This window comes from Loxodonta africana, chromosome 26 (assembly GCF_030014295.1).
Source record: "Loxodonta africana isolate mLoxAfr1 chromosome 26, mLoxAfr1.hap2, whole genome shotgun sequence".
Taxonomy (NCBI): domain Eukaryota; kingdom Metazoa; phylum Chordata; class Mammalia; order Proboscidea; family Elephantidae; genus Loxodonta; species Loxodonta africana.
Window position 1 is genome coordinate 48,856,406 of NC_087367.1, and position 16,773 is coordinate 48,873,178.

Here is a 16,773-nt window from a genome sequence, read left to right on the forward strand (position 1 = left end):
GCCGTGTCTTTCCCCTACAGGCTGTCCTAAAGCACCTTTCCAGCCATGTCTCAGGGTATCCTTCTCCCCACAGCCCAGCCAGCTATAGATGGTGTTGATTTTTGAATTGTGCCAGTTTCACTGGGACTTTGATATTTTCTAAACTACCAGTGTTTTTGAGCAACTTGGACTATGTTTATTGGGCATGTGGATTTGCTGTGAACGATCTGTTTGAATTCCCTGTTCATTTCTCAAGTGCTTAACATTTATCCTTCTGTGTAAAATGGAAATTGTTATTAAGTCTTGTCATCTCCATTTCACATGATTTTCCAAATCTATCATTTGTGTATCACATTTTTGCAAGCTTTTTCCCCCAGAACGATCACTTGAGTCAGCACCATTTATTAAATAAATATAATTTTCTCAAAATACCGCCTTTGTATCAATGGTTATTGTGAGTTCTTAGCAGATTTTGTTTCATTGGTCGACTTGTCAGTTTCTATGCTATGTAATATCAATTTGTTCTGTTATCTGAAGAGGTAGACACCTGTTAGTATCCTGCTTTTTCATGTTTTTCTTCTCTATACCTTTTAAAGCAGCCGCAGTGTTACAGTGATTAAGTGCTCATCTGCTAATCCAAAGAAGGTTTGGCAGGTCGAACCCACCAGGGGGCACTGAGGGGAAAGACCTGTTGTTCTGCTCCCATAATGATCACAGCCTAGAAAACCCTCTGGGGCAGTGAAATGGGATCACTATGAGTCAGAAATGGACTCCAAGTCTCCTAACACCAGCAACATCCTCTGCTATCTACTGTACTATTTGTAGCATATCATTACTGTGTACAATTCAAAAACAACTATCTTAATATTCCGACTGGAAATACATTCCACTTATATATTAGTTTTAGGGACCTCCATTTGATTGACCAGACTTCTCATTTGAAAATATGGCATATTTTTTGCATATATTCAGGTTTCATTTTATGTACTTTAGTACATTAGTTTTCGTCACAGAACTCCTTTGCTGCTCTGGTCAAAACAATGTTTTCCTAAATATTTTACAGTTTTGAACACAGTTTGATCCAGTCAAGTAGTAGGGGAAAGAGAACGGTCTGCCCTTCTCACCCTTGCCAATTTGAGACCCTCATGTCTATACTGGAGAGAAATCATTGATTTTTGTATATTTGTCTTTTATTCAGGTATGCAATTATATCATCATTCTTTGAAAAATCTCTTATTATACTTATACTAGTTATTTAAATTTTCTAGTTTATTCCTTCACCTTAAAACTATGTTGAGTGATACCAAAATTTTTGTCTAGTTCCAAATTTATCAGAATGAGTTGAATATTAATTTTCCATTTATCTCATACCTGCTAAGTTTGGGGACAATCTATTATGCCCCAATAGATAACTACTACTCTGACCTGCTGACCATTATTGTAATCACACACAACTTGTTTCTGACAGTTAAGTACTTCCACCTGGCCTCTGTTGAGCTGGGATCCCATGATTTGCATTGCTACTAGGCAGCCCAGCTCCCACTAACAACCTGAGCCTATAGACGATTGTTGCTGTTAGTTGTCATCAAGTCATTTCTGACTCATGACCACCCCATGTGGGCATAGTAGAACAAACTGTTCAACAGTGTTTTGAAGGCTTTCATCCTTTAGTAGCAGATGGCCAGGAATGTCTTCCAACGATCCTCTGAGTAAGTTCAAACTGCCAAACTTTCAGATAATAGTCAAGCACTTAACTGTTTGTAGCGCCCAGGGACTCCCTTCAAAGTATACATATTGGTAAGCTCTATGTTGCTGGTGCTCCCCTCATCTCCGCATTCCTTATTCTTCTGATGAAATGGGTATCCTTCAGGACCTCCAAGAAATGGTCTTAGAGAAGACTAACTCAGACATGCCCACATATTGGAGGCTTTTAATCCCTCTTCCAACATCTGACACAGCAGGTCTGGCATTTCAATTTCAGAGAATGTGGGCCATTGCCTTTTCTAAGCTTCCAAAAGCAATCCCACAGCATATTAAACCCATTTCCAGAACCCTTGCTACGGCAATAAATCCTTGTCAACAAACACTCCTTGACCCAACTTTATATTAAACGCCCCTTGACTCAGCACCTTCAGCACCCACTCCTCAGCACACCCCTGTCCTGCTCACACAAAGCAACCAGGTCTTGCAGCTCCTTCAGTGTACAGCCCCTCCCCACCAACCACAACAGCACTGCCCCCGGTGGCTGTGCTGGTATCTGACAACTAAGTACCTGGACAAATGCATGGGACACTATCTCAGGACTCTGCAAAGGAAAGTGTTGAAGGTGGATGGGGGCGGGGCGGAACCAGAACATAAAGCATGAACATTCCAGAGGCTGAAATTAAATGAGCCCAAATCTCAGAGCTGCACACCCGTTGTGGACAGAAATAGCTCCGAGAGAAGCCCTCTCTCATATAAATGGGATAGAAGGTCCGTAAAGGAGAGAGACAGGCAGGTGGGCAGGTGGGCAGACACCTGAAACTCTGGCAGAGGAGAATCCTTCTCTCTGACCAGAGTATGGAAGAACGAAATATTGTAGAGAAAGCTCCATTACATTTTCTCTCTCTCTGCTGTTAACTGGCACCTAGTCAATTCTACCTCAAAGGGTGAGACTTTTCAAAAGCAGATCGCCAGGCTTGTCTTCTGAGGCGCTTCTTGACAGGGTAAAAACTGCCAGCCTTTTGGCTGGTTGTCCAGTGCTTTGGCCCCATAGGTAGAACCAATCACTTATGTGCACAACAGAATGAGGAGATTAAAGCCCCAGCATTTCCGCCAGTGGGCCAGGAAAGCACTCCTTCAGAACTCAGAAAGCAGAAGAGAAAGAGAGAGAGGAGGCTGTGCAAGAAAGAGATTCTGCAGACTTCCTATGAACTCCTGGTTCACCCGCCAGATGCATATGCATTGCCCTGACCCTAAGAAGCATTATCAAATCCTTTAAGACCCGCACTAAGGGTTAGAACGCCATCAAGGTTCCATACTGATTGGCGCTCACATAGATTAGACTTTAATACAGCTGCAAAGCCTTCAAAAATTGAACTAACATTTGAACTACAGAATACAGAAGATGGGACAGAACTTGGAGCCTGAACATAACTGGGTCAATTGACTGCTAAAAAAAAAAAAAATTCTCCATAAAATTTTTGTAGGACTTGTAGTCTCGAAATCATAAGACACAGATTTTAAAACGCTATTCTAATCATTCTCCAAGAAATAACACGGACACTTTTTAAATAAATGGAAAGATAATAGGTGCTATTTGCAAATGAAAATTTTACATGTTAAAAGTACAATGGTAGAAATCAAAAATTCAGTTGATATTTTCACAATAGCAGAATGGTGATGACAGAGAAAAAACTAAATACTTGAAATAGATCAGTAGAAAATATCCATTCTGCAAACAGAGAGGAAAATATGGAAAAAAATGGACAGTGCCTCAAGAACTAGACAAAAAGTCTATTTATTGGAACTCCAGAAGAAGAGGAGAAAATGTGTGGTGTAGAAAATAGTGTTTGAAGAAATACTGGCTGAACAGTTTCCAAATGTGGTGAAAGACATAAACTTACAGATTCAAGAAGTTCAGCAAAGCACAGCAAGTTAAAGAATTCTATGCCCCAATGCCGAATTTGCACAAAAATATTCTGCGGGTTATGGTTTTTTTTGCCAACTCAGTGGGCCTTACCCCACATCCCAAGTATATCTGTAAGTACACTACTCTTTTTTTTTTTTTTTAACAGCAGCATGTAAAAAGAAAAAAACAGTGTACTGTACTTACAGACATACCCGGGAGGGGAAAACAGTTGACATACATATATATATAGAACATGTGTTATTTGCATAAGAATACTATACATCATAATCAACTGCAGAATAACAAAGGTGAAGAAAATACTCAGGAAGGAGGTAGAGAGAAAACAACACATTTCACCTGAGAAAAACAATTTGAATGACTCTGTATTCACTATCAGAAGCCAAGGAAGCCAAAAAAATAGATTGTGAAACAACATTTTTTCAACCCTGAAAGATGGAAATATTAACCCAGAATTCTATGTAGCATGTATCTATGCATCATTACCTTCAGGAGTAAAGCACAAATAATGCCATTCTTAGGGGAAGGAAAACTGAGAGAATTCATCACCACCAGACTTCTAAGTGAAACACTAAGGGAAGTACTTCAGGTGGTAGACTTGGAATTTCAGTTGTTATTTAAGGAAAGCAGAAAACGTGGAAACTATGTGGTTAATATACTACGTCAACACTGTAGTTATTGCACAACATGGCGCTGGACAAGCCTCTTCGGAAAGTTTTTCCAGTCTCTTGGAAACGCTTGGAAATATGTCCTGGCAAATCATTATCAGAGAATGGAATTAATTTTGACAACACCTGAGGGATGTCTGTAGTCAAGCCTCGTGAATAAACTGGAAAATAAATTTTCTGACTGAAACTAAGGTGTGGTAACAAAACATGAGCCTCAGTTCCCACGTGGCCATGAGCTGGCTCTGAAGGCCAGCCTTCCCCAGAGAGGCATTTCAAGCACATTGGGAGCAATGGCTTCCTGTTGTTATTGCTAGGTGCCATCAAGTGGGTTTCTGAGTCATTGTGGCCCAGTGTAAAAGGAGAACTGCCCCGATAGGGTTTCCTGGTTTGTAATCTTAATGGAAGCAGTTCGCCAGGTCTTTACTCCTTAGAGCCTTTTGGTGGGTTCAAAAAACTAACGTTCGGTTAACAGCCGAGTGCTCAAACTTGGCACCACCTGGGCTCCTTGGAGCAATGGCAGCACCACAGAATTTGGTAGAAACCTTCCCATAGGCCTTCTCTGAGAGGTAACCCCTTGCTTAAGGACCAAGTTTAGGTTTTATACACAGTCATTCTACATAAAGTCTAGATAAGAATTACAGTGCTTCCTTGAGCGGAGAATATTGTATATGCCCTCCATAAACAAAATGTGTCAAGGGCAAAGTTTAATATTAAACCAAGGCATTTCCCGTCAGTCCTTACCTGAGAGGGTCTTCGTGAGAATTTCCTGAGACTCTTGGAAAAGGACTTAGTAGACACTGCTTCTTTTTACCTCTTCGCTCCTGAACAGAAACCGCTGCTAAGAGGTCATGTGTCAAGCCCCAAACGCCTCTTCTTATCCTGAATGTAAGCCGTGTAATAACACCAGGAACTAGGCATTCAGCTGGGTGAGGAAACCCAGGAGTATTTCCTGTCTTCAACACCTTCCAGTTCCAGCGAAATCCTGTTACAAGTCACTAGATCAGCCCAGGAGCTGGAAGACTGAAATTCCTGGTCCTCTGACAACTGGGAAGGGCAGGGTGGGGTTAGGCAGAGCCTCCTTGACCATCACTTGCCCCAAGAGGTTCTGGAGGCTGCTTCATGTTATAAGTCAAAGGCCCTTCCAGCCCAGGCACATAAGAGCAGGGGAAGACTTTGTCCATTGAAAGAAAAGACGGGCACAGGAGTGGCAGGTTTTAGGGCACTCAGCATTGGTCAGCTTTGCGACTTCAGGACATCCTGGCTCATGGTCGCCTTCACGACTGGGCCTTTATAGCCTCTTCACCTCTCCGTCCTTCCCAGTTTTCTCCCAGCACCATGAGCTGTGGCTTCTGTTAGTTTCAATGATTTCAGTATTTCAGTAGCTCCTCACCCCGCTCAGGGGAGGCAGTTTTGCAGACTGTGGGACACAACTCCACAGTGCTGTTTACGTGTCCTTCAGCAGAAACACTTCTGAGGGTACAAGTTGGCCTCAAAGATTCTGAGACCCAGGGAGGGAGAAGCCCAGGGGGAGGGTCACTGGCTTCAGGAAGTGTCAGCACTCTCAAGGGTCATGTCCCTGGGGTCATGCCCAACTGCAGGAAAAACGAAGTGGGCTCTGAGGCTCTGTGTGTTGACCGTCCAGTACACAGGCCCTGGAAGCCTTGGAAGGATTCTGTCTTAGTCTAACCCAGCACTGGGGAAATCCTCACAGGGTAACAGCAGTGATATGCCTGGGGATCTTTATTCTAAAAGTCTCAAAGCAGTTGATACAGTCTTGTGAGGTGGGAGATGAGAAAGCTTGGGACCACCGAGAGAGGGTGGCAAAAGAAGGAAGACTTTATCACTCCCTCTGTTCAAGTTTTTTTTTTTTTTTAATTCCAACTGGGGCTCTAAACAGGTCTTTGTTGTTAAAGTTGTATTTCTCTGTGTTAATTTATGATCCTTAACTCAAATCTAGAGTTTCGAGGTCATTTTGATAATTCCTCTTTAGTCTGTGGAGACAGGAGTCTGCCTTCAGCCAGTGGTGAGAGTGGAAGAAATAAAGTCCCTAGTCCAGACTGGGGCAGGCTCTGCTGCTCCACAAACTAGGGGTGCGGTCCCTGAAGAGCCCTTCTGAGGACAGCACAGGAGGGGCGTCCCGCCTGGAGAAAGGGCAGAGGGGGGTGGGAGATTGTTTGTGTGAGCAGTGTGGCCTCTGTGGCTTCACCTTCTCCTCCTGGAAGTGCAACCTGGGGCCCTTCACGTGTGGAGCCAGAGTCCGAGGGTGACCACAACTCTCCCACCCTTTCTGGTTCACCCTCTGGACCCAAGTCCCCATACGCCTCCTCTGCCCTCCTATTCCAGCATAAGCACTGTGACTGGGCTCAGGGGTGTACCCTGGGACTTGACCTCTGTAGCCTCAGGCTTCCCCTAGTTCTGGTGGGACCAGTGAGCCTAGCGGGTCTGAGTTCAGGGCAAGGCTGGGTGGGCTGGGACTCTCGCGAAAGGCTCCTGCAGCCAGCTGCTTCCTAATGCACATGAGATTGTGGTGGGGCAGCCTCCGAGCTGGCACCTCCCCTGGGCGCGCCTCTCCACACAGCCCTGCCCAGTTCCCTCCCCCCCGCCCCCGCAACCGCCCAACCACCTCCTCCTGCCTCCTAGTTCTAGAGGAGTGCTCTTTTGATGCGTATTTGCAACTGGCACCGCATGGCCCTGCACAGAGTCAATCAAGCTAATGACCTCAACCTGAAGGGCACAACTTTGAAACTGCTAGATACCTGGGAAATGAACAAAAAAAAAAAAAAAAAGAGGAGAAACACTTAACAACAGTTACAAAAAAAGTTATATGGGACTGTATTCTCACATCATGGACTCAAAGATGCTGGGTTGTATTTTTGTTTGCAAACAAGTCTTAGATAAGGGAATTGGTGCCAGGAATAGATGTAGAGTCTGACTTTGGAAAAATGAGGGAAAATCTGGGATTGATTAATTGACGTGGATGAGACTGAAAATAGTGATAACAACATAACATTTAAAGATGAAACCCTAGCAGCCTAGAACATGCAGTGGAAATTTTTCTAAGTAGCACCAGAAAAGACCTTTAATCACTACACAAAATGGGTCAGTAGTTCAAGATCTCCCTAAGAAAATAGGAGGCCGAGACCACTTTCATTCAGGTTGCAGCAAACAAGCAAGAAACAGAGCATTTTAATCTTGTGCAAAGTCAGAAAAGAAGAGAAAAAGATGAGATGCTCCTCTACTTCATCCCTAAGGCTAGTTTAATATTGACACCAAATTAGACAAGGATGGTAGAAGAAGAGTTACAGGGCAAGCACACTAAGTAACTGAAATGCAAAAACCTACATAAAATACTGGCAAAGGAAATCCAGCAAAGTATAAACCATGTAATATGCCATCATCAAGGGGGTTTATCGTCAGCATGCAAGCTTGAGTGAACATTAAAGATTTAATAATTTAATTCACCATAAGCATAGATGGAAGAAGAAAAGACATGCTCATCTCAAGAGATGGGGACAAAGCAGTTGATAAAATCCAATGACACTGAGAGATAAGGACGCTGAGCAATCATGGAGCAGAAAAGGAGTTCCTTAAGTTGGAAAAATACAACTGGCATGATAGTTCATGGTGAAATGCGGGACATTCTCTTTAAAATTAATTAGCATTAAAATAAGGATGCTTTCCCAATTTGAAGACTGGCGTCTGGCGTCTTAAACATTAGAAAGCAGCCATCTAAGGTGCATCCATTGGTGTCAACCCACCTGGATCAAAGGAGAATGAAGAACACCAAGGACACGAGGTGATCACGAGCCCAAGAGGCAGAAAGGGCCGCATGAATCAGCTACTACATCATCCTGAGACCAGAAGAACTAGATGGTGCCCAGCTACAACTGATGACTGCCCTGACAGGGAACACAACAGAGAAACCCTGAGGGAGCAGGAGAACAGTGGGATGCAGACCCCAAATTCTCATAAGACCATACTTAATGGTCTTACTGAGACCGGAAGGATCCCAGTGGTCATGGCCTCCAGACCTTCCGTTGCCCCAGGACAGGAACCATTCCCGAACCCAACTCTTCAGACATGGATTGGACTGGACAATGGGTTGGAGAGGGATGCTGGTGAGGAGTGAGCTTCTTGGATCAGGTGGACACTTGAGACTGTGTTGGCATCTCCTGCCTGGAAGGGAGATGAGAGGGTGGAGGGGGTTTAGAAGCTGGTGAAAAGGACACGAAAAGAGAGAGTGCAGGGAGAGAGCAGGCTGCCTCATTAGGGGGAGAGTAATTGGGAGTGTGTAGCAAGGTGTATACGCGTTTTTGTGTGAGAGACTGACTTGATTTGAAAACTTTCACTTAAAGCACACAAAAAAATATTAAAAAAATAAGGATGCTTTCTATCATTATTTATATTAAATATTTAACACTGGAGGCCCAAGCTAGAACAAAATGACAACAAAAAGAAGGAAAAGCTGCAACTGCTATTACTCATAGATTACAGAAATGCCTCCACAGAAAAATTAACAAACCATTGAAATTAATGCTAGTCAATCATAAATATAAACTAAAAAATAAACTGCATTTCTATGCATCAGCATCAAGCCAACTCTGTTGTAGCTCTTAGTGAAGGCAGAGGACACTGATAAGGAAATAGCAGGATTCGGGTGGGCTAGACAAGGAGGGGAGAACACTATTTTACACCAGGCTTCATGTATAACCATGGGTATGTGTTAGTCATCTAGTGCTGCCATAAGAAAAAAATAACACAATTGGGTGGCTTTAAAGAACAGATATTTATTTTCTCACAGTTCGGGAGGCTAGAAGTAGGAATTCAGGGCATGGCTCGTGTCTACTTCAGCTTCTAGCAGCTTCCAGCCACCCTTTGCGATCCTGGTCTTGTAGATTATCTTCCCCTTTGTCTGTCTCCTTCTTCCCCTGTTTGTGTCTGTGTCTATTCTGTTCTTTTTGTAACTCAGAAGGGATTAGGTTTAGGACCCACCCTACACTGGTATGGCCTCATTAAAGTAATTTTAAAAATCCCCTATTTGCAAATCAGGTCACATTTATAGGTACAGTAGTTAGGATTTCAACGTACCTTTGGGGTTACACAATTCAGTCCATATAGTACCCTCACCAGATATTCTAGGCTGAGAGTACAAATATGAGCAGCTGAGAGTTCTATTTTTTGTCTATATTAGTTGGCTATCACTTGTCTGAGTCCACCCATATAAACTTTGGAGCAACTTATTATGAAGGACCAGGCCAACCTTTATTAGCCATGTCCATTATGTGGAAAAACGCACACATTCCCATCACTGAAGCCCTGAGAAATTCATCCATAAGGGTGGAATGGGGTTGGGACCAAGAATTGTTTCATGGCGTTGATAACATGGCACAGCTGTTAGACATCTACGTGGAGATGGCAGGTAATAATACTGACAGCTAACACTTACTGGTGCCAGGACTCCTGTGAGGGCTTCTCCTTTCTTAAGATACTTGCTCTGCATGATACCCATGTGAGGAATGTATCATTATAAGGCACATTTTACAGATGAAGAACTCGGTACAGAGAGTTACGCTGACATTTGAATAGAAGTCATGAACCAGGAGGAGTTGAAATGGATGGAGGTGTAAACATCACATCCTCAGCTACAGACAGACAGCAACCGACTCCCTGAGGCATCCTAGAGAGAGGGTGTCAGTAGAGAGAGAGGACTAAGCACTGAGCCTGAGGGCACTCTGACATCTAGAAGCCGGACAGATGAACGGCAGCCAACAAAGCTCTCTGAAGTCCAGTGTGGTTCCTGGAGCATGGTCCGTCCTTTCTCTGGACTGCATTTTACCAGTCCCCTTCCCACCCGCACTGGGTGTCCCCTTCACAATGGCAGGGACAGTGTGTACTTTCACCACTGCGTCCACATGATGTAGACTATTCCTGGCACATGGAATCTTTATCTGAAATTCCACAGCACATCTCTAGAGGCTCGTGTTCTCATAGCTTCTGTCGCCTCTGCAGCCCCTGCTTCTGTCTGTCCGTCTGCTGGGCTGCACCACATGGAACCAGTTATGAAATTCAAGCCCATCTTACACTTGCCAAGGTCCTACTCACACAAAATTTGTATTAGCTTAAAAAAAAAGGTGTGTAGATAAGATACACAAGGGATTTAATTGCAGAAAACAAACCTTAAAATGAAATGGCTGGGAATGGTGGGCCTCCCTTTGTAAAAAGGCGTCTCTGTACAGACTACGGGAAAATGCAGTTAAGATATGGGTCATGGGAAAAGGAGCGTTTGTAGCAATTTGGTAATCACTCAGACCACCTGTAAAAATGTTTTCATCCTTTTTCTCATACCTTACACAAAACAAAATTCCAGATGGATCGAATATTTAAAATTAAAATATGCAACCATAAAAATTTTAGAAGTTTTTATTTTCTTTTTATTGATAAAAGAGAAAGACTTTAAAAATCCCAAAATATGAAGGCTAAAACTGTTAAGATCTATAGATCTTTGGCATATCAAAAAGTACATGAAGAGAGTAAAAATACAGGCAAAAAGCTGAAAAAAAGTTTGCAGGCTAAGGATTTGAATAGAGATTTCTCAAAAGCAGATACAGAAACTCTCAACAAGCACACGAAAAGAAGCGTAACCTCATTAGTCATCAGGGAAATGCAAATCTAAACTAAAGTGCACTATTATTTCAAAAGCAGTAAGATGGCTAAACTCAACAGGATGGACAACAAGTGTCGGCGACGATGTGGAAAGGCTGGAATACCGCTGGTGGAAATGTAAAATGATCCAATTGTTTTGGAAAATGGTTTGGCAATTCTGCAGACAGTTAAACAGAGAATTACCATACAACACTGCAATTGCACTCCTAGGTCTGCACCCGGAGAATCAAAAGCATGTTCACATACAAACTTACACAGAGGATTCCTAGTAGTGTTATTCATGACAGCCAAAATGTGGAGAGAACCCAAATGTCATGACCTGATAGACAGGATGTGGTATATTCATAGACTGGAATATTACTCAGCCACAAAAAGGCACCAAGTACTGATACATGCCACAACATGGACGAACCTTGAGAACATTACGCTAAATGAAAGAAGCCAAACACAAATGACCGCATCGTGCATGATTCCATTTACATGAAATGTCCAGAACAGACAAACCAACACAGACAGAAGTAGATTAGTGGTTGCTATGGCTTGGGGGAAAGGAGTAATGAGGATGACTGTTAATACGCCTTTATTAACAAGGGCCTTTGTTTACGGGGCACTGAAAATATTCTGAAGCTAGACAGTGGTGACCGTTGTGCCAAGTCTGCCCATATACTAAAAGCCACGGTATTGTGCATATTTTCAAAGGCAGTGTTACGGCAGGTGAATTGTATCTTAATAGAAGTATTTGTGATTCCTAATAGACTAACTTTTCAATTAACATATAGAACCTATAAATCAGTAGGGAAAAAACAATCCAATTTTAAAATGTCTCCCTCCAGAGCAAAGGGAAGGGGGTACATTCCATCCGTACAGCTTATTTTTTTATCTCTTCATTATTCAAGTTCTATTCTCATCTTATGTAACTCTAAATTATACAAATAATTGTCTCCATTTTCCTTATCCCTGTTTTCACTATTTAACTAAATAAAGACAGCAACACAGTGTTTTTTTATAAAAACCCACCCACATTCACTCAAATAATTTTTTAGCACTTCTTAGGCACCAGGTACCAGGATACTCTGACAAACACAACAGACAAGTTCCTGCCTGCATGGGCCTTCTATTTTTGTGAAGCAGGCAGATGATAAACCAGCCAACCAGCTCTTAATGTAACCTAACATTAAGGAGGGAAACGTAATTTTGGAGCTATCTCAAGCTGTGTCTCTCTCACAAAGATTTCTCCAAATCTAGTGAAAAGTAAACACCTCGAAGGAACTCTGTGGGGCCAATAAATGTGAAAAAGCCATCACATTTCAGTTTTGTTTTGTTACTTTCTCACCTGGTACCTTGTCATTACTTTTTAATAACACTATTATGGAGCTGACATCAAACTCTCACCACTTGGCTGAAAGAAAAAACCAAACCTGTAGCCATCTAGTCAATTCTGACTCAGAGACCCTATACGACAGAGTAGAACTGCCCCATAGGGTTTCCAGGGAGCAGCTGGTGTTAGGACACAATTCCTTCTTATAAGAATCTGAAAGCTGTTCACTGTGGATGTGGGAGGGACTCAGTAACACTTGCAGAGATTTCCACATGGGTGGGGTGCTCTAGTGTGAGCATCGGGGGAATGGACCCCATGTGCACGTTGCAGCCTTCTGCAGATTATGACACAAAAACATTCACTCTTCATCATCCTACATCTTGGAAGAGAACAGAGGGAATTGTTAGGCGGGACCCTTCGAAAATGCAGGGCAAGAAATTTTATTGCAACATTAAATGGAAAATAAAGTCTTCCTACATTTTTCCTCCTTCCCTACCTCATTTCAAGGAGATAGCTGGACTCACAGTGTTGAAGCCCTGAAACTTCAAGACTCTGAAGAGTCTGTGGTAAAAGCCTCAGCTCACTGAGGTGATCACACTGAGTGAACTGGAGCCCAGGGGAAGAGTGAGAGTCAGATAGTAGGGTCCTAGACATTGGGAAGGAGTAGGACCTCCTTCTTGATAGTGCCCTGGAGTAGGTTACAGCACCTCAAAGGCTGATGCAGGCACATAAGTAGACAAACCCTGTTATGCTGTTGACAGCCCCACCAAGGTTCTCATGCTCCAGCTGAGAAGGGAAACAGCAGAACGAATGCTTCTAGAGAGATCACCCACATAGGCTGAGGCAACGGGTGTGCTGAAGGTCTTCTCCAAGCACTGGTCCTTCATTAGACCCTGGGAATTACTGCATATCTGGATGAGGGAGTACCCTAAAAGTAAGTGAGGTTAAAAACTCCCCTCAATTTTGTAAGCAGGTAGTTCTGAGCCTCAATTCATTTTATTTTTTAAAAAATCATGCTTTTTTTCATACATGATTTTGTGCAGACTCACACATACAATTCGTATTACCCATTCATGCATTAAGTCAACAAAGATTTCCTGTATGAACAGCTACATGTCAGACCCTAGGCCAGATGCTCTTGGTGATGAAATGACTTAGAGAAGTTGCCTCACTGCCTGGTGAGAGAAACAGCCAAGTTAACAGGTGTATCAGTCACGTATTGCTGTGTAAGAAATGACTCCAAAATATAGTGTCTTAAAAAAACAACCATTTACTAAGCTCACAATTTTGCAGGTTGTCAATTTGGGGTTCTTCTGATCTGGGCCAGCCACAGTGGCTCGCAGCAGGGCTTACTCATGTGTCTACAATTTGCTTCCAGGTCACCTGCGAGCCAGTTTGCCTCAAATCAACTCAGTGAAACCGCTGGATCCTCTTTCCAGTGGTCCCTCATCATTCAGCAGGCTGGCCTGGGGTCATTCCCACAGGTTCTCAGGGTTTAAGAGCAACAAAAGGGCAAGCCTCAATGTAAAATCTTTTCAATTCTCTCCTTGTATCATCTCTGCTACTATTCCAAGGGCCGAAGCAACTGTATGGTCAGCCTTCAACTAACAGGTGGAAAAAGACTCCTCCTGCTAATGAACGGTACTCTGGAGTCTCATAGAAGGCGTGGGCACAGAGAGAGGAAGAATGTGTAGTAAATGCAATTGTGTTTTATGCTGTGGTAAAGGGTTTCCTGGGTACAATGGAGTACAGAGCAAGAAGTGGACTCATCTACCAGGAGAAGATTCAGGGAAGACTACAACCAGGAAGTCATGCCTGAACCAAGTTGGGAATATGACTGAATAGTTAAGGGATGAAAAAAGGCCGAGCATCCAGGAAGCCCCAGGTATTTTCCACAGGCTTCAGTAAAAAGGGAAGGATGGCTTGATGAGAAAAGTCTGAGGAAACAGGGTAAAAACACTGGGGCATTTGTTACATTTGTGAACAGGCACAGATTATCTTTTGTTCTATTGTTTCCCTACCATTCCTGCCTCTTCTGTCCTTTGGGGTCACACAAAACAAGCCCCTACCATCCCCATGTGGAAACTTTTATTTTCCTTGGAGAAGTCTCCTCCTTCCTCATCACCACCCCAACCTTCTTAATTTCTTCCTCAAATGGTCTCCCCATTTGCTGGTTTCTCTTCTAAATGGCCTCCTAAACAAAAACAGAGTCTGTCATGGGATTTCCCCAAGTCAACTCCCAAACTTCCCATTCTGGCTGACCACAAAATTCCTGAGTCTTAGGGCTTTTTGGTAAGTCATAAACCTCATCTGTTCCAGTGGGGTCAGTTTTCTTCACCTCCATGCTTCACCAGGGAGAGTAGGCCAGCAGATGGGAAGGGAGAGAACATCTCCTAGTCAGAGAGCAGAGCCTGTGTGAAGACTCAGAGGCTAAGGAGACCTAAGAGGGGCTCAGAGTGGACATTTTATAACCAGAGCTGGAGAGACATGATTCCAACAGAGTCAAATGAGAGGACTGGGAGAAAGCAGCTGCCCATGATACTGTTATCATTCCCTGTGCTCTCTTTACCCACCAAGGGATAGTAACCCCTTACACGGCACGGAAAAGTTTCAATTCATTTTTAGTATCTAATCTCCTTCTTCCCACATTGGCACTAGCACTTCTCAAGCGCCTACCTGACAGTTTCATGTTTTTCTGGTTGCCGTGTTTAGCTCCAAACTGGGCCCATGGAACTCAGCACTGTCAGCAATGATGTCACACAGGATTACGGAAGCCTTGGTGCTAACTCAGATCTCAGCTGCTTTTTGAAAAGGGTGCCGACCTCAGGTCTTGTGGGAGAGAAACTGTAGCTACTGAATCAAGGAAATTCAGGAGCAAGACAGAGTCCCCAGGTTATCAAAGCTTCCTGCTGGGAGAAGGGATAAAGGTCCTTCAGACCATTATGTTTGGACATCTTCACCCAAGCAGGATGAAACAGTGACACACGAGGAAAAGGCCTTTCTCTAAGACTCCAGATAAAGGTGAGGAAAAGTTGTCCCAGATTGATGAGTGCTACAGAACAAAAGGTCTGACTTCCACCAGAAAAGAGAGCCACGGTAGGACAAGATGAAGGATTTGGGATGAATGGATAAGGTCATAAGGAAGATTCTCCTGAGAAAGCACTTTCTGTCATTTAGTAGATAATTAACCAAAGTTTATTTTGTCAATAAGAAATGTAGGAATAAATGAGGGATGAAATGAAAGAATTCAATTGTAAGTTTGAGAGCTTTCCAGAATAGCTGCAGACAAGGCACTCTTTTGTTCTGGATCTGAACATGGTGGAAAGGAAGGAAGCCAGTGGGCAACTGGGGCAGAGAGTATAGGATGGTGGAAAGGGTGGGTTGCAAGAAGCGTACTTCATTATTATATTTTCTAATGAGATGGAATTAATATACCATGTGAAGAACTAAGGAAATTTCTCAGGAGGTTCTGGGAGTGGTAGGTTGAAGAGGCCAGAACCCACATCATTGAGGGCAGAAGAAGGGCTGTAGACTCCTTCCTAGATCCAGGAACTCCCCTTCCCCTCCTGTGTCTCCTGCCCACCTCCCTCAAGAGCCTAACAACCCCTAACCACAAAGATGGCTACAGGATAGAATTTTTTATTTTCCTACTTTTCTTAACCTGAGCTTCATCTAGGATCAGTCATTTATCACTCTTTTCAGGCCAGTTTTGCTGTCCTCCTCCACCCAGTGCTGCCCTCCACTGGCCCTGCTTCCTGCTGCTTCCTGGTTTTCTGACTGGCCTCTAATACCCTTTGAGAGATCCCCCACCCCATCTTCTGTCTGTCACTGGAGCTTACACTCCCCTCCCAAACTCCTTCTCTTTCTTCCTTAACTCGCCAATCCTTCCCTCAAACTCAGAAAAAAACTGACCCTTAAACTGACATATACAAGCCCCGCCCGCCCACACAGGAGGCATGGTTGTGATTCAGCTACTAAGGTTTGTGCCATCAGACTCTCAAATATGGACATCTGTTTCTGCCTCACGCTGAAGGACATGGTAATGGGCTTCTGTTCAGAGAAAGGCAATTTTAATCTCCTGGTGTAGGCTAGTTAACGGTACGAGGAGAAGTTTTAAATCACACAGAAAAGTACAAATTACGCTGTCTCTTTAAGTATAATTCCTTCTATGAAAATCCTTCCCTTCAAAGGAGGATGAAAACAAGTTACAAAGAGGAGACTGATTCTCCTGTTTCAATGTTTACACTCTAAATTTACTAAAAAAAATAACTTTCATAGAAAACAGTTTTTAGAGAAACCATGTATTATCATGAAGGTGCAGAGCATGAGGTAACTTCCATATTCCACAGGAGCAAATTCACTTCCATCCAACAAACGCAAAAAAAAAAAAATTTTTTTAATGTGGCGATCCTCTGTTTATATTATAAACTATCACAGGATAAACCTTCGGCTGCTAACTAAAAGGTTTGGCAGTTGGAATCCACCAGCTGCTCCTTGGAAACCCTAAGGGGAGTTCT

General features: G+C 43.2%; 1 long non-coding RNA gene across 2 annotated transcripts in view; it reads right to left on the reverse strand.

Moving 5' to 3' along the window:
- The window catches only part of LOC135228707 (uncharacterized), a 124,157-nt gene that overhangs the window by 78,280 nt on the left and 29,104 nt on the right, over nucleotides 1-16,773 (reverse strand). Inside the window, exon 4 of one of the 2 annotated variants that reach the window (XR_010319497.1) lies at nucleotides 4,620-6,416. The exons of the other annotated variant lie outside the window; for it this stretch is intronic. This is a non-coding gene — a long non-coding RNA (uncharacterized LOC135228707). Of the gene's footprint in view, nucleotides 1-4,619; nucleotides 6,417-16,773 lie in introns of those variants that run through there. 2 annotated transcript variants of the gene reach the window in all.